This window comes from Mytilus galloprovincialis, chromosome 13, assembly GCF_965363235.1.
Source record: "Mytilus galloprovincialis chromosome 13, xbMytGall1.hap1.1, whole genome shotgun sequence".
NCBI lineage: Eukaryota > Metazoa > Mollusca > Bivalvia > Mytilida > Mytilidae > Mytilus > Mytilus galloprovincialis.
The window spans coordinates 36,311,807-36,331,078 of NC_134850.1; the positions used below are offsets into that span (position 1 = coordinate 36,311,807).

The 19,272-nt window shown below is 35.6% G+C and overlaps 2 long non-coding RNA genes across 2 annotated transcripts; one reads left to right on the forward strand and one right to left on the reverse strand.

The window, feature by feature from the left end:
* Positions 1–1,579: 1,579 nt before the first annotated feature.
* Positions 1,580–8,783, reverse strand: LOC143056685 (uncharacterized). The gene is made up of 4 exons (XR_012972460.1): positions 8,511–8,783; positions 4,639–4,733; positions 2,092–2,174; positions 1,580–1,634 (listed from the first exon to the last, which is right to left on the reverse strand). It is a non-coding gene; the product is annotated as an uncharacterized LOC143056685 (long non-coding RNA).
* Positions 8,784–10,465: 1,682 nt separating this feature from the next.
* On the forward strand, positions 10,466–18,224 carry LOC143057809 (uncharacterized). The gene is made up of 2 exons (XR_012972822.1): positions 10,466–10,654; positions 10,873–18,224. It is a non-coding gene; the product is annotated as an uncharacterized LOC143057809 (long non-coding RNA).
* Positions 18,225–19,272: the final 1,048 nt, after the last annotated feature.

Below are 19,272 nucleotides of genomic sequence, written 5' to 3' on the forward strand. Positions count from 1 at the left end.
ATTTGATTTTGCCATGTGATGAGGGACTTTCCGATTTGATTTTCCTCTGAGCTCAGTATTTTTGTGATTTTACTTTTTTCTAAATACGTTTTTAACTCCTACAAAGTCATCTGACCAGTAAAGTCATTTCACAGGTTAGAACGATTTAAATTAAAGGATTTAAATTATTAATAAGTGTGGATGTGATTAACAACGCCATTGAAATGGCCATAAAGCAATTGGTATTATTCGTACATTAATTCGATCAGTCACAGCTTGCTCTTTAATTGTATACAGATTTAATTTAACCTGACCTTCTTTTGTAGGTCACAACAAAGCGTATACCCCATTTTAATATCGATTTAAGTAATAAATAAAACAGATTGTTATAAAAATACAATTACAAATACAAAAATGTATACATATATCTCATGTAAATCAAGTAATGGACGGGATGGTTTTCGTTCAACTGTTAAACATTAAAACCCTTTCAATAATATATTATCGACCGTGCATGCTCTGACTGTTTTCATCTTGTCTTTTGGTCTCTGTTGGATAGTAGTCTCATTGGCAATCATCTCGCATCTTCATACTTTTGGATTTAAATTCATTTCATCTTTGTCAATATCCCAACGTAATATTTGGTTTATGTGTATGAAGTTATTTCAAATCTTTTGTACATGGACCGATAAGAGAGTATTGTTGCTGATGTTTCGTGATACATTACATTATTGCAGGTACCTCTTGGAGAGAGTTATTTATCGACCAAATTACACAAATCGTAAGCTCGACTTTAAGCCTTTTAAATGCTCTTACTTGATCTAGTACCAGAAGGTTTTACATCTGCCCTGCCAAAACATTATATACTCGGCAGTCAAACTTATGTAGTATAAAAATGCTCTATAATTATCGTCAGCAAGTATTTGGCACAATTTTGGGGAATTTTGGATCCTCAATGCTCTTCAACTTTGCACTTGTTTGGCTTTATAAATATTTTGATATGAGCGTCACTGATGAGTCTTATGTAGACGAAACGCGCGTCTGACGTACTAAATTATAATCCTGGTACCTTTGATAACTATTATAGAAAAATAAACAACAGAAATGTTCTGTAATAATCTTCGAATTGCTATTAAGGCATCGAGTATATTTTAAAGTATTGTTTATACAATATATATGACTAAAAGTAAATGAATACTGGACTGATTAAACTGTATCCAGAAATTTGGTAAATATTATCATTTGCCAATGTTCCGATTGAAACATATAGTAATATGTCATTTGTGTTTCCTGGAGCTATTGCGTCGTATAAAATCTGTATTTAATAGTCTGACAAAGAATCCGACATTAATTAAAAATATGACTATCACGGATATTGAAAGGAAACAAAAATACGCAACATGTCTTCGCATAAGAAAATATTCTGGATAAATCCTTGTGACGCAAAATCCTAGAGGTATTAAACGGAATATAAAAAATGCAACCACATTGATAATTGAAAGGATGCGGGACTTTAGTGAGTCCGATGAAAATCTAGTTATACGTAAAAGTTTCCTGGCATGGAGAAAGAAGCTGCTGGGTTCCGATAGAAGGCATAAATGTGTATATCCAATTCCATGTCTATCATGCCATAGATATACAAAGGAAGTAAAGATCTGTAAAAAAAATAAAAAATAAATATCAAGATCATCTCACAAACATTATATTCAATTCAATTCAAATCAAATCTTTATTGCCATATAAAACTACATATTAATAGTATGTGACATAACATAACAAAATGAAAATAAAAATAACAACAACTGAACAAGATCATTAATATACATAATAGAAGTAAATATTTCAAGAATTCCCTGTCCTAGACTGTTTTAAAAAGGATTCTAACTGATTTACCTGATTGTGTGATCTAGGGTTGAGTATATATGTAATTTTATCTATTTCATTAAAGACTTCGTAAAATTCTGTTCTGTTACAATAATAAAAACAGTCTTATATTTCGTTAAATCTTGTTTTTTTTTTAAACAAAAGTTCTTGCAATTATATTTTGAAGCACTGCCAGGTTCATAAATTTTGATTCTCTGAAATATTTCAATTTTATCTAATTAGACTTACGAGAAAATGGTGCACCAGTACTTCCTTATTTTTCTTCCACATATTTCTAACTAAAATGTCTAGTGTATCATAAAAGAAATAAGCTGAAACAATGAAAAAAGAGATAAATAAATAATCAATAAGAGTATAATATACAGTTTGCTCCTATGCTGTTTAGAAAGAGAGTGATCGCTCACAAATATGTTTTAAGAATTGAATGCTTTTTTTCTTTAATTTATTAGGGTGTAAAACCGTTGACCGAAGTACATTTTGTATGATGCGCGGAAGCGCTTTATTCTAAAAATGCGCGCACGATCAACGCTTTTACAACCCTATGAAATTACAAAAAGAAGCATTTAATACTTATAATTACATTTTTTATCTAAGATCATGAAAACACGGTCTCTTTCAAGTTTGTTTTTCTAATTTACCTGTGTACGTTATTTTGGAACCTCGTGTCATCATAAATGATAAATTTCAATGAGTAATAAATGTCAATTTCAGAAGGACGAAAATTTGCTCTTTGCCAATCAAAATAACGTAATATAATGATCCATACATGCAAATGTAATTATTAAAGTATGATCATTCTATACATGCATGTTTCCGTTCAAATCTTGGAATCTGTAAACCAATGATTGTAGAATTATTGTCAAATTCTTCTATTCAGATCTAACAATAATATATTTTTTAAATATTATTTTCAGTTGAGGTCAATTATTAAAATTAGCAAATAAAAAAATGGCATCACCGACTAATGATCACGAAAAGTTAATTTCCCCGATTTTTTTATGTTTTATGTTGTTTTCATATAAGTAATGGACAATTCAATCCCTATTTATTCGCTGTTTTGCTAGTTGTGTGTTGTAAATAAACATTAATATACACATTCAAAAGTCGAAAACAATGCGTTATGCGATCATCTAGAATAAAAAAATTTGATAATAATTTTTATGTTTAAAAAAAAAAGAAATTCGATTTTAAGCATCGAATTCTTTTTATATATATAATTATATGAACAGCGAAATAAAAGTACAAATTTTATGAATATTAACTACATAAATAGTAAAAGCAGATCCAGTGTCAAATAGACTGTATGCAGAATTACAAGATGGACCCTAGTTAATATACATACGTTGTATCTTAAACTGGTCTATGTATTTTCAAATCCTCTGCAATTATGCTAGCCTTTTCTTTTTAAAAAATGTGACAGGCAATTGACAAATATACTATAAGAATATAATTCTTCAAAATATGTTATGAGTTTGGACAATATCTCATAGTTAACAGTCATGTTTTCGTAGAATTTTGCATCAAAAGAATACAATTCAGTTAAAGTATATCTGAAAGACAAAACAGGGCAATGCTTTTGATATGATTTCAGTTTTGGTTAAGAATGTCAGCTCCTTTTCCTTTGGACGATTACTACTTAAAATTAACCGAATTCTAACATAATTGCCGTTATAATATTATCACATGTTTAGAAATACGCTGCACTGTTGCTATATTCTCAGTGATATACACACACATTCGCCTGTTATACTTTGCTTTTATTCCAATGACTTTAGCATGAAATAGATTACATAGGAACCTAGTCCGACCTATATTTTATATGATCTTATATATACTCTCGTAATTGATATTCATTCCTCTGTTCTTCTTTTCGACAACTTTTGAACAAAGACACGTTCATGTTTGATACACAAAACTGTGCACATTTCACCTGAAAATGTTGATGTGCCATTTCACAAGCGTTTAACTCTGCAAATCGGAACAGGATGGTTACATAATCAAAAATAAAACCGGAGCATTATACGACCATGGTTGTGTTCAATATCGTAACGGCTCCGTAGTGATTCATAGATTTATCACTATTGAACGTGTAGCTAACCTAGCTGCTAAGTAGATATTGATACCAGGGTTGCGTTCAATATCATAGCAGCTAAATAGTGCTACGTAGATCTACATAGATTTTTGACTATTGAACGAGTAGCTAGCCTAGCTGCTATCAATATCTAACTAAACGTAAAATAGTCATAAATCTACGTAGCCCTATGTAGCCGCTATGATATTGAACGCAAACCCAGCTATGCTAACTACTCGTTCAGTAGACAAAAATCTACGTAGCACTACGTAGCCGCTACGATATTGAACGCGACCCATACAACATATTCCGTTTTTTTTTTCTATGTAGCAAAATTCCTAGATCGTCTGCAGATGCACAATATGTTTCCCATTTGGATTAAAGAGCTTGATTTTTCAATCATGATTTTCTTGATCCTTACCTTAGTATTATTTTTTTTTCTGATCTTAAAATCAATATTCATAAAATTATCTATCAAAATATATTGGTTTTTTTTTTTAGTTTCTCTTAATATTACTTTTTTAATATGCAATTCAAATGTCAAAATGATTACAGTTTCATAAATACTATGTTCTCTACGTATTTTTACTAGCCTTACCTGTTGAGACTATCATAAATACTATGTTCTCTACGTATTTTTACTAGCCTTACCTGTTGAGACTATCATAAATACTATGTTCTATAAGTATTTTTACTAGCCTTACCTGTTGAGACTATCATCATCAAGAATGAAGATGTATTGAAAAATAAAAAGGGATCTTCAAAAAGCCCCGGATGATCTTCATAATGATAAAGGAAGCTGAAAATAGTAAAAATTTACAAGTATGTATTGTAATGAGTAATAATTTATGACTAAAATAAACAAAGACCCATCGAAACAACATCTGATACAAAAATTTAATAACAGTTTTAGATATTTGATGAATATATTGGCTCTCAATAATGACGACTTCAGTATGTGCACTAAAGAGATTTATCCTGCTGAACTGACTTTAAATAAAGCTAAAACTAACAATGAACACTACCCTTTCCTGGATCTTCATATCTATATCTTTAACGGGAGGCTTAATACCAAAATTTACGATAAAGAGATGATTTTTTATTTCCTATATTGTTAATTATCCATTTTTAGATGGTGACGTTCTCTTGTCGCCATCTTATGGTGTTCATATATCTCAACTTGTTCGATTCGATCGTGTATGTAACAAAGTATTTGATTTTAACGAAATAAATTACATAAAAATTATTACAACAGGGTTTCAGATATCACAAACTAGTCAAAACAGTTATTAAATTTAACATCGGTACAAGGACATCATTCGTAAATATGGAGCAATGTGCAGGCATCTTATACGTTCAGATATTTACGATACTGTTATGAGTTTAGTCTGACATCCATTTTTACATTTTTATTTGTTCCGGGGGCAGCTGAAACCCCACCCCGGGTGCGGGATTTTCTCGATGTGTTGAAGACCCATTGGTGGCCTAGTGCTGTACTATGCTCTTTGTCGGGTTGTTGCCTTTTTGACGCATTACCCATTTCCATAATCAATTTATTTTATGAATATAAAATAAGAAGAGATGTGTTGGATTGCCAATAAGACAACTCTCCTACAGAATCCAATAACTCGGGTTAAATAAATACTAATACTCTTATTTTAGCGATTTACTCTTAGTATACATGTTGGTACATTCAGTCTGTAAATTAAAAAAATGTGTAACTGAAAAAAGCAAACGAGGAAGATAAACTGTCAACATTCGTCTCAACTCGGCCGATTCCGTACCTTCATAGAAGGAGAGTAGCGTATTCTACCGAGGATTGCCGAATGAAACTGTCAAATGAGTAATAATTATTATTGCAAATATTATTTTTACATCGGATGACCGTGAGTGCATTCCGGTGTATTGCTGTCGCCTTTTTTTCCATTACGAAACTTTCGTGTTGGGGATGTAACCGATCTATAAACATGAGTGCAAAATAACATTCCTTATTGCTTGTTATTAATTCGTTTTTTCAATGGATAGTCCTAAAAATAGTTTTTTATAACTTAAATTAATATTATGTTTTGTCGTTAGAAATATATATATTAAGTAAAAAATCCTTAAAATCTATGCACACGTACAGAAAGGTAAAATGTGCATCACTTTATCAGTGGAAAGTGAAATTAAATATTGCAAAAATTGTCAATGTGAAAGCATTGGTTATAGTTGATTTAACTACAATTTTGAACAATGGGACATAACTCAAATTTTTAAAGATGACTTTAACAATAAATCATTTATATTTTTAAAACAGATAGTTGATTCCTGTACCTTGCACAAGTTGTGTAATTTTTTTGACAGGCTAGTGTAACATTGTTTTAAATATCTGAGCATATATATATTACACTGAAAAATATCTGGAAATGTTCATAGATAGGATGTATAGAATGTTTTAATCAATGTACTATATGTTGTGTACCAAAAAGGTAGTGGTAAGCCTTGGAAAATTTATTTATCAAGTCAGTAATTATAAACATAGGGTTTTGATTGCATTTCAAAATGTGCAATATTGTCAGATTTATGGCACTGCAGAAAAAAAAATAAAAGATTACCGTCTAGTTCTTCATTATTTCCACTTTTACTATAATTAAGACAAAGGCCATGTTCATTTAAATTAGATAATTCATGTTTTAATGGGCGTTTGATGAGTTACTGAAAATCTCCGTGCATAGGCTTGCCTTTTGCTGTGTGCATCGTTTTAATTATTCAAACGACAGGATATGTAATGATGTATAGACATCTTGAAATCAAGCTATTATCCTTCCCGAGCAACTGCTCTCCATTTGACGGACATTGCACCGAACGAATATTTGACATGTGGGCAAAAAAGATGGACTTCATTAAGATGATATACTTTCGCATGCTATATGGTTAAACCGCGTGTATGACATGACGGGTGCATTAAAATTGATATTTTATGGTTAATGTCACTCCATTTAAATTCCAAATATCCTTTTAAATCAATGTTATAACAAAATACCAAAAACAATCAAAGTGCTTGTAGGCACTGATGGGTAAAGATTGCTTTAATTTATCCAAGGATTTATATAGTAAGATCCTTGATTTATCAGTGGGAAGTAAAATTAAATATTGCATTGTATAAAGCATTGGTTGTAGTTATGGACAAAGGAAGATAACTCCATCTTTTAAGATGTTCTAACAATGGCATCATTGATATTTTAGAACAGATATAAAGATTCCTGCACCTAGCAAAAGTTAAGTAATTTTCTTGAGAAGTATATCATTTTGTGACTTGAATATCTGACATATATTTCCTTGATATATTTCAGGAAATGTTCATGGATAGGATGTATAGAAATGTATGATCAACGCACTATATTTTGTGTATCTCAAAGGTAGTGATAAACCTTGGAAGATTTAGAAATCAAGTTAGTCATAGGGTTTTAGTTGCATTTCATGCAATCTTTACCAATAAAAATGATATCTTTGAGTTACTGTAAACCTACTTATTTTCACGAGCGATTTATCTTCATGACTTTAGGGATTAGAAAAATATAAATCGTCGCGAATATTGCAAACGTGGATCTTTTTTATTTAACTAAATTAAGTAAATTTGAAAATCGGGAAATTAAATCGCCTCAAAATTTGCTAGATTAAGGCTAAACACGAAATAAAGTATACGCGAAAATAAGTTGGTTTACATTAAGTATTTATGTCACTTTTTACACTTAGGGCTTCTAATGTCATTCTAGATTTTATACATTGAACTTTTTTCCATTCCAGAAACTACAACAGTCCTCACAAAATCACAAAACTGTAATATTTAATACTGTGTTAAGTGACTTGGTCCAATATGTATGGGAGATTGGATTTGGTCAAGCATTAAAGTCGGGGCTGGCTTTATTCAGACTGTGGAATATATATAATCCATCGTACGAATGATATAATAATGTGGATTCATTTAGTTTCGTGGGAACCAGTTTTCGTGGATTGAGGAAATCTTGCATTTCCGAGGATATTTGATTTCGTGGTTTTTCAAAAATTTGCATTAATTCCTATACAAAATTTGTAATTTGTTTGACATTTACAACGAAATCCACGAAAATTCGTATCCAACGAAAATTAATGAATCCACAGTTATCGTGTCTTTTTTTTTAACTACAATGCATGATCAAAAGGAAACACTAAGCAAACTGACCAAAATATTCTCGAGCATCCAACAAAAGTAATAACAAAAACAACAGCAAATTTAACCATACTAGTAAACACCTTTAAAACTTATGTATGTTTAACATATTCAACAGTGTAGTTTTCTTTTAATATGAAATGTACGGTTCCTGCATTCAAACATCGTGTTTCTGTTATTGTCGTAGTAATAATTGCAATTGGGTTTTCTTTTTTAAATGTTTTCACATTTTGTTAATTCGTGGGTCAGTAAACGGCGTGGGGTTTGTTCATTTTTGACGTCCTTACAATGACTCCCCCTTTTTCAAATGGCTAGATCCGCCCCTGGTATTCAAATAAAGTGACATAAAAAAAAACATCGTTTCTGACTTAACGTGTTAAATCATACCTTATAATGCTCCAAATACCAACAATGAATCCATGGATTAGTGATACACATAAATTCGCCCATAACCAGGAATCGTACACTGTATTCGATGTCTTCGGTGTACCATAACGTTTGATTATTTGATTTACTATGAAGAAGAACACAATAGTAAAACCAAACAAAATATATGTATACCAGAAATCGAAATGAATAATTCTTTGTTCATGTAGAAAATGATCGTCTGTCATATCCTTATTCTAAGTATTCCTTTCTCTAATGTCTTGTATATTCATGCAATTCGTCAATATTTTTTTCTTTTATAAAGTCAATTAGTGTACCGTATACAACGTTCACGCTTGACATACAAGGTCATTTTGATCATACACCGTTGCATCTTTAAAGTATTCACGGTCTAGATCTTGCACACATCACCGTCTGACTGAATTCAAGTGAATAATAAATATTTTAGATTTTTTTGTTAAATGAAGTGAATTATTTAATATTGGACAAATTATATCAACCTCAAGAGATGGATAATTCTATGTTAAGAGGGTCTATAATTCAGTTTTACAGATCATCAGACATACTAATTTTTTACCTTTTAATCTGGACAAACTACTTTTCTTCAAAATACATTTTATAATATTTTGATAAAATTAAATATATATTTAGAAAGTTTAAGATAAAATTTGCACTTTCGAAAATCAAAGGACGATAACTGTGTCCTGGCTCAGACCACCTTCATAATGTTGCCGAAGTTATATATGTCTTTGTTGAATATATTGATTTAAAAAGAATCCACATTCTTGTATATTTGTTTGCAACAAAACGTTTGTAATACAAGGGTGGCTATTGGGAAAGGTGGATGGGAGCGATCGTCCTGCTGTATATCTGGACTCCTGTTTTTTGTTTTTAAATCTGGAAAGTGTATACAATATTTCTGTACAGTGTCTTGTCAATATTGCGATGTGTCTCTATTGTTTTAATTACGGTACCACCTCTATTTCTTTCTTTCTTTCTTCAGACTTTGCTGCACTCATATATATCTCATCTATAGATACTATTAAACGAGAAGACCTCATTTTTTGTCGCTTCTGTTCCTTCCACGATCAATTAATCATAATGCCTCTGTGTTCTATATGTAACATGCATAGTCGAATTTGTCATCCATTCTTATGATTATTCAGATTGAGTTATTTTTGGAGAAAAACGACAAAAAAAGAGTCCGGATATTGATTCCGTCATCAGACTGACTTTTAGTCATAGATAAGACTTCCGGTTTGAAACATGCACAAGTGCAACCAATCGTATGATAGATAACAAAAGTGAATTATTACTATGATAAGCCAATCAGAGCGTTCTCGATATCATGGTGTTTAGAACGCAAGAACCACAACTATTATACCTCCTTAGAGTGGACAATTATTTTTCGCGTTTATCTACATGTAAACTACGATTTTACTACTTTTATATATATAGAGAGACTCTCTGTATTCTGTCTACTGTTTTCTTTGAAATGTTTACTATCTATAAGGGGTCATACCAGTTGCATATATATTAAAATAAGTAAAACATGTGGAAACAAGAATGTGTCCATAGTACACGGATGCCACATCGGCAATATATTTAATAGGTTTCGAGTTGATTGGACTTCAACTTCATCAAAAACTTCATCGACTAAACACTTTAACCTGAAGCGGGACAGACGGACGAACGAACAAACGCACGAACGCACGGCGCACGGATGTACAGACTAGAAAACCGTGATAATGCCCATAAGGCAGCAACCATTTGATTTTCGGGGGGGGGGGGGGGGCTATGGTATTTTTTTCTGTACAAACTTTTTTCTTCGCCTTCGAAAACAATTTTTTTTCTTTCAATTTTAGCATTACATATAGTGGCAGCTGAGGGGGTAACAAACAATTGTTGAAAGTGAAAGTAGTAATTTGGCAAAAATGAAAGTAGAAAGAGTATTCTGTTCCACATTCTATGTTTATTTCTTGTTTTCATTTTATCCGGAACAAATTGAACTGGACCGATTTCTTAAATCACCGTATTTATCGACCACTTTTAATTTCTGTGACACCGTCCGCATCAATATTTCAACACATGGAAAATGGACGACATTTCTACTTTCTGAGGAAATCGTGACATACCACTGTCAAGTACGTTTGATTCATTCATAAACTGTGATAAATTAATTTGTTTAACTCCGATATTTTTGGATAAGTGATTTATAAATACATACGAACTGTAAGTTATTTATTTCCGAGAAATGAACTGTAAATTCTACTTTCGTTTTTGACTCGATTAATAATCTTGTATTTAACTTTCATATTTAATTCGTACACATTGTAAAATATTGTATTTTTATTTCTTTCAGTTTACCAATCTACTGACTATTATGTAACCCTTTCTGGTGGAAGTTATAATTACAATTTCAAACAAGTTGTGTTCGTTATATCTTCATCGAGATTGCGATTGCAGTCACCTGGTTAAGCTAGTTGAGTCCGGCTCAGCATAGTAAATTGACAACAACTTGTCTACACATCTCCTGATCAGGAAATACAACGGAGCATCGTTCGTAGCTGTTACATCGACACTACGCAACACAGCTTGTGCGTCCTAGGCAGCAAACCAACAACGTTGAACAATAATTGCCGATTTACATCATGGATCCCAGTCACGCGGAACAGCAAGAAGAGGTTCAGCCCCCAGAGGGAGATGTCACTGAAGAACCTATAGAGAATCCGTCTATAACCACACATATAGATGAAAATCCCGAGACGAGGCGAGTACGCGACCTCACAGAAAAAGGTAAAGGAGTTTACACAGAAAAACGTAACAAGTTCTGTGAGGAACTAGAGGCCCTTTGGTCAGATATAACAACCCAGTTATTGGAAATCACCACACCTCCCAATGAACTTCAGCAAGTCTTAACAACTCAGGACAATCTTGTAAAAGCCTGTACAAATTATCGTAGGCTCACAGACGAGTATCTGGACTTCCTAAAAAGGACCAGAACGTTGGACAGTCAAAAAGACATCGACGCATGTAACCTCACATTGGATCTTCGTCTGTCCAAAGTGGAACTGGCCATGGAATCTCTACACGAGCATCGCCTTGCCCTCACTAAGGCTAAATCAACTAAAACAAGGACCTCAGGCTCAAAGGGTAAGAAAACCTCACACAGCGGTAGCTCTAACGTATCGGATATGTCAAGCCTAGCACGGAGGAAGCGTGCCAAAGCAGAGGCCGCTAAATCAAAAATAGCCTTTGTTGAACAACATTCACTTATCCTACAACAAGAGGCAATGATAGAGGAACAAGCCCTGTTCAGACAATCTGAAATGGAACAGGAAGCAGCGCGCAAAAAGGCTGAAATGGAACAGGAAGCCACACTTAAAAAGGCTGAAATGGAACGGGAAACCACACTTAAAAAGGCCAATATGGAACATGAGGCAGAACAAGAGGCCATACGCAGAAAAGCGCAAATCAAACAAGAGGCTGCACGTGTTAGCCGAGAAAAAGCCGAGCTGAAGGCCCAGTTAAACCTTCTAGAAGCACGCAGAGAGGCTGCAGCCGCAGAAGCCGAGGCTCGTATCCTGGAATACGACGACAGCCAAGCGTTTAGCGATCTCCCTAACGAAAAGGAAGACCCGCTCCAGCGTGTGCAAGATTTCGTAAATAAACTTCCTGTATCAACTGCTGTAAAAGAAGTAACAGGACCTCAAAAGAAAAAACAAATTCCTGTTCATATCGAGCTGAGTCACGAAGCACCAGCGTTCGTGCCATCCGTGGCACTGAACTTACTGTCACAGACATCTGCTGTCTTGCCTTCCGATACTAAGTCACCGGAAGTTACCTCTATCCCAGATCTGGGATTAGTAACTGGCATGCAAAAACTAGGCCTTTCAGATGAGATCCCTGCTGAACACCAAAAACAGGGTGTTAAAGAAGCGATCCCTGTCTTACGCACAAAACAAGACGTTATAGAAGAGATCCCTGTTTCACACCAAAAACAAGGCGTAATAGAAGAGATCCCTGTTGCACACCAGCAACAAATCAACCCAACATCGGAGATTACTAGATTTCTCTTGCGTAAGGACCTGCTTTTCTCCCGATTAACAAGCTTTAACGATCGGGCAGAATCCTTCCATACATGGAAAGCAAGCTTTAAAAACGTGACAGACGAGTTACAAGTATCTGACTCAGAACAGATTGATTTATTGATCAAGTGGCTCGGTCCTGAGTCTGCCAAACATGCCATAAGCATAAGAGCGTCGAACGCCAATAATCCTACAATAGGTATACAAAGATTATGGAAGAGGCTTGACGAGCGGTATGGTGCTCCAGAAATGTTGGAAGCCTCTCTCAGGAGTAAACTTGACAAATTCCCAACCTTGACGAATAAGGACAACGCACGTCTTTATGAACTGTCTGACATTCTATCAGAAATAGAATACCACAAGGAAAATCCCAAGCTGGGATGTCTGCTAGCTTATTTTGATTCACCGACCGGAATAAACCCTGTCATTGAAAAACTACCATATGGACTTCAGGAAAAGTGGATTACAAGGGCGTCTAGATACAAATCTAAACACGGTGCTGCCTTTCCTCCTTTTACAGAGTTATCTGCTTTCATCAGTGAAATCAGTAGAATTAAAAACGATCCTGGATTCATCTTTGGTTCAAAGGTCACACCAAATACAAAAGGTGCTGCGCCAAGGTTCACATCTTACCCCAAGACTAAAGTTGGTACTCATAAAACAGCGGTTGAACAGCAATCCGGAGACGCCAGCAAACAAGGTCTTTGTATTCTGCACAATACAAAGCATTCCTTAAATGAATGTCGAGCGTTCCGAGCCAAATCAATAGAGGAACGCAAAGGTCTTTTGAAAGAAAACAATGTCTGTTACAAGTGTTGTGATTCTACCAAACACAGAAGCCGGGAGTGCAATGCACGCATAAGTTGTAAAGAATGTGGAAGTAAACAACACACTACCGCACTACACATCACTAGACCACAGCAACCAGCAAGTTCTCAGTCTAGCTCACCTAAGCAAGCCTACGGCGGGGAGCCTACAGAATCGGCTGAAACTAAGTCAACCTCAGTTAACTCTATCTGTACTGAGATCTGCAAAGATACATATAGCGGGAAATCGTGTGCTAAAATACTTCCTGTGAATGTTTATCACAAAGATAACCAGTACAAAGTTATTCGCATGTACGCCATCATTGATGACCAAAGCAACCGGTCACTAGCATCGCCCGAATTCTTTAATCTTTTCGACGTCAAAGATAAACCGGAGAACTATACTCTATCAACATGCTCCGGCAAAGTAGTCACTTCCGGGAAAAGAGGAAGAGGTTTCGTCATGGAATCAATCAATGGTAATGACAAGTTTGATCTTCCTGTACTGATTGAATGTGATCATGTTCCCAATAATAGGGACGAAATACCTACTCCTGAAGTTACAATGCATCATCCTCATTTAAGAGAACTTAGGGCTAGCATTCCACCAATAGAGGAAAATTGCCAAATTCTTCTTTTAATTGGCAGAGACCTTATAGAGGCACACCATGTCCTTGACCAGCGCATAGGACCACCCAGAACTCCATATGCACAACAATTGAAACTGGGTTGGGTAGTGATAGGAGAAACTTGCATTAACAAGCAGCATGTGCCTCTTGAGTTAAATGTCAAAATAACTAACATTTTACCTACAGGACAACCTTCAACGTTTCAACCATGTACAAGCAAATTTGACATTCGGGAAAACTACACAGACCTCGTTAAGAAAGATTTACAATCGCCACTCTTTGAAAAAACAAAGGACGATGATAAGCCTGGAATGTCATATGAAGACAAAATGTTCATGAGACAGATGGACAACGAATTTGTCAGAGACTCGGAAGGAAGTTGGGTAGCACCGTTACCGTTCCGAGTGCCAAGACAGCCATTGCCAAGCAACAAACCACAGGCTCTTCATCGTGCTAACATGTTAGACGCCAGTCTAAATAGAAACCCAGTAAAGCGGGAACATTTTCTTACATTTATGAGTAAAATCTTAGATAATAATCATGCAGAGCTCGCACCACCGTTGGGCGAACATGAAGAGTGCTGGTATTTACCATTGTTTGGTGTTTATCACCCGAAGAAACCCGATCAGATTAGGGGTGTGTTTGATTCTTCCGCCAAATGTAATGGAGTTTCACTCAACAGCGTTCTGCTAACAGGTCCAGACTTGACCAATGATCTCTTGGGAGTACTGCTGCGTTTCCGGAAAGAAATGGTCGCAGTAACTGCAGACGTTCAACACATGTTTCACTGCTTTGTAGTGAGAAAAGACCACCGAAATTATCTGAGATTTTTATGGCATAAAAACAACGACCTACAAGAGAACCTTGTCGAATTCCGCATGAGAGTTCATGTTTTTGGAAATAGTCCGTCACCTGCCGTTGCTACGCTTGGACTCAGAAAAGCAGCTCAGGCATCAGAACAAGAGTTCGGCAGTCACGTGACTAGCTTTGTTACAAGAGACTTCTACGTTGACGACGGTCTTACGTCATGTCCTACCAAAGAGGAAGCTGTTAAGCTCATGAAGGACACACAGCAAGCATTAGCAAAATATGGAAACTTACGCCTTCACAAGTTTGCCTCTAATTGTGCGGAAGTTATGTCTGCATTTCATGCCAGTGATTTGGCTTCAAATCTTAAAGATCTAGACTTAGAATGCGACAGCAAACCCTTACAACGTAGCCTTGGACTCAGTTGGGATGTAAACACTGACAATTTCTTATTTCAATTATCATCTGAAAACAAACCAATAACTCGGAGAGGAATTTTATCGACGATAAACAGTCTCTACGATCCTCTTGGATTTTTGGCTCCGGTGATTATAAAAGGGAAACTACTATTAAGGAAAATAGTATCTGAAACCGTCGACTGGGACCAACCTCTCTCTGATGACACAGCAGCTGAGTGGAAATCTTGGAGAGATACTTTAAATGATATCGAAACATTGCGCATGCCACGTACTTACGTGCCGTATCTCAGCAAAACAACCACAAAGGAGTTGCATGTCTTCTCTGATGCATCAGAAAAAGCCATAGCAGCTGTTGCATATCTACGCACGACCAACAGTAGTGGTGAACCTAACATAGGGTTTATTCTTGGGAAAGCTAAAGTTGCACCAACGAGCGGTCACACTATTCCACGACTTGAATTATCTGCTGCTGTATTAGCAGTTGAGATTACACAAACCATTGTGGATAATTTAGATTTACATATAGACACCGTGAAATTCTACACAGACAGTAAAGTTGTCTTAGGTTACATCAGTAATGAGACAAGAAGGTTCTTTATCTATGTCGCCAATAGAGTAGAGAAAATAAGGAAATTTAGCTCTCCAAGTCAATGGAATTACGTACCAACTAACCGTAATCCCGCAGATTCGGGAACAAGGTCCGTACCAGCCCACGAAATTCATAGCAGTGAATGGTTATTGGGACCAAGACAACTTCTTTCCTCAGAACAGAAGAATTCTGAGGACATATATCAGCTAATAGATCCAGAGAAAGATGGAGAAATTCGTACAACTGTTAATGTTGCAAAAACATTTGCAACACTTGAGCATAAAGGTATCGGAACTGAAAGATTCAACAGATTCTCAAACTGGACATCACTTGTGCGAGCGATAGCCTTTTTAGAACGTTTCTCCCGTTTACACAGGTCAAAACAGGCAGCACCAGTGACCTCTCTGGAAGGCTTTTCGAATGCCGAAAATTTCATCTTAATATCTGCTCAATATGAAGTTTACGGCGATGAAATAGATTGCATTAAACGTCGGGAACAAATTCATAAGCGGAGCCCGATAGCTAACCTCAATCCGTTTGTGGACGAACGAGGACTATTACGAGTAGGAGGCCGTATTGCCAAATCTGACTTAAACCTCCGTGAAAAGAAACCATTGATCGTCCCTGGACGCCATCATATAGCGACATTATTAGTTCGACACTACCACGACACGATAAAACATCAAGGTCGCCATTTTACAGATGGAGCGATTCGTTCCGCAGGATTCTGGATCGTCGGAGCTAAACGCTTGATCTCTTCTATCATTCACAAATGTGTGACATGCCGCAAACTAAGAGGAAAAACTGAGATTCAAATCATGTCTGATTTGCCAGAGGACCGTCTTGAACCGTCACCTCCGTTTACCAACGTTGGAATAGACACATTTGGACCTTGGACAATTGTTTCACGTAAAACACGTGGTGGATACGCAAACTCAAAACGTTGGGCAATTCTTTTCACATGCTTAGTGACTAGAGCTGTTCACATTGAACTAATCGAGGAAATGAGCTCTTCAGCCTTCATAAACGCCGTCAGAAGATTCGCCGCTATAAGAGGTCAAGTTAAAATTTTCCGATCCGACCGTGGAACAAACTTTATTGGCGCAATCGACGATTTAAAGATTGACTCAATCAACGTTGAAGATGGACCCTTCAAGAACTTTCTGTACAATTCTGGTACAACTTGGATCTTCAATCCGCCACATTCGTCCCACATGGGTGGAGCGTGGGAGAGAATGATTGGTATCACCAGGAGAATTCTTGATTCTATGCTTCTAAATGCAGCCGGAAAAAGCCTTACGCATGACGTGCTCAACACACTAATGGCAGAAGTTTCAGCAATAGTGAACTCTAGACCTCTGGTACCGGTTTCAACAGATCCAGAGAATCCGTTAATATTAACTCCGGCTATGTTATTGACACAGAAAACCGACTACATATTCACCTCAGATCATCTTGGAGAATTCGATAAACGAGATCTATGTCTTGCCGAATGGAGACGAGTACAGGCTCTTGCCAGTGTTTTCTGGTCCCGTTGGAGGAAAGAGTACCTGCCGTTACTACAACGAAGACGAAAATGGACCGAAGATCGCCGTGATCTCATCGAAGGAGACGTCATTCTTCTAAAGGACAAAAACCTTTGTCGTACCCAATGGCCCGTTGGAATTATAGTGAACTCATTTAAAAGTTCAGACGAACATGTCCGAAAAGCAGAAGTGCGAGTAATCGTTAATGGAAAAGCCACAACCTACACACGCCCTATCGTGGACATGATTCTTCTCATCGAGAATGACTGTGTATGATAAATATTATAGTGATACTTTGGATTTATATAATCAGATATTTTAGTGTGTGATATATTTGAAATAGTGATATCAGTTAGACATCAGACGGGGAGTATTCTGTTCCACATTCTATGTTTATTTCTTGTTTTCATTTTATCCGGAACAAATTGAACTGGACCGATTTCTTAAATCACCGTATTTATCGACCACTTTTAATTTCTGTGACACCGTCCGCATCAATATTTCAACACATGGAAAATGGACGACATTTCTACTTTCTGAGGAAATCGTGACATACCACTGTCAAGTACGTTTGATTCATTCATAAACTGTGATAAATTAATTTGTTTAACTCCGATATTTTTGGATAAGTGATTTATAAATACATACGAACTGTAAGTTATTTATTTCCGAGAAATGAACTGTAAATTCTACTTTCGTTTTTGACTCGATTAATAATCTTGTATTTAACTTTCATATTTAATTCGTACACATTGTAAAATATTGTATTTTTATTTCTTTCAGTTTACCAATCTACTGACTATTATGTAACCCTTTCTGGTGGAAGTTATAATTACAATTTCAAACAAGTTGTGTTCGTTATATCTTCATCGAGATTGCGATTGCAGTCACCTGGTTAAGCTAGTTGAGTCCGGCTCAGCATAAAGAGATTATAGAGGGAGGCAGGACCTTTTTCGAAACGTCGGGATCGGGTGTTTTTATGCTTAGGGGGATCCGGGAATATATTTTTCGATTTCGGGATTTCGGGATATGAATTTCTTTAAATTCTGCATCTCGGGATTTCATGTTTTTAAGCCCGGGATTTCGGAATCACGATCCCTCCAACCACCCCTCAATCAGCCTTAGACGGTCTTAGTCATTTATACAAGATTCATAACCTACCATTGGCATGTTAATAAGGCTCTCAAAAGAAAAATCACTGATGGGTGTCCCAGAAGCATATTTTATTAGACTACTAATGGTCTATATATAAGCAGTTACATTTATTGCATGTTTGAAACGGTGCAATTTTTTAATTCAATTTGACTTTTACCAAAAGATGCATTGTAGCAAAGGAGAAGAATAATTATTGTGGTCTGAGTCCAGAAACACGAAAATAATTGAATTTAACAGAAAAGAAACAAATATCGGACTTTGGAAAAAGGGAGAGGGCTTTTGATAACTTTTATGAAATTCTCCATACATAATATGTTTTACAAAAAAAACCATCCTACAACAGTTCACAAGCTGTAACTGCCCGCGATTTCGCGAGTGTGTTCTAGTCTGATTTAAAATTCAAATTAAAATTCTATTTATTACAAAATCCACACAATCAAACGTACGCCTCAGTTTGGTACGGGTTTGTTCCTGAGTGTCTGAGAAGTCTAGGGATTGCCTATTTCTAGAACTTGAACAACCATTAGATGGTATAATTCAAAAAGTCACCACGACCAATATTTACATGACTTCTTTCTTAATCAAATGCCCCTGGTATGTCTGCATTTAACAAACAAAAACAGTGATCCATATTTTCAGTTGTTATGTTTGTGATAAGATAACAAAGAAAATATCATTACACAGTACAGAACTATGTTTATTTTCAATCTATGAGTTTGAATGTCCCTAGCTCTGGTATCTTT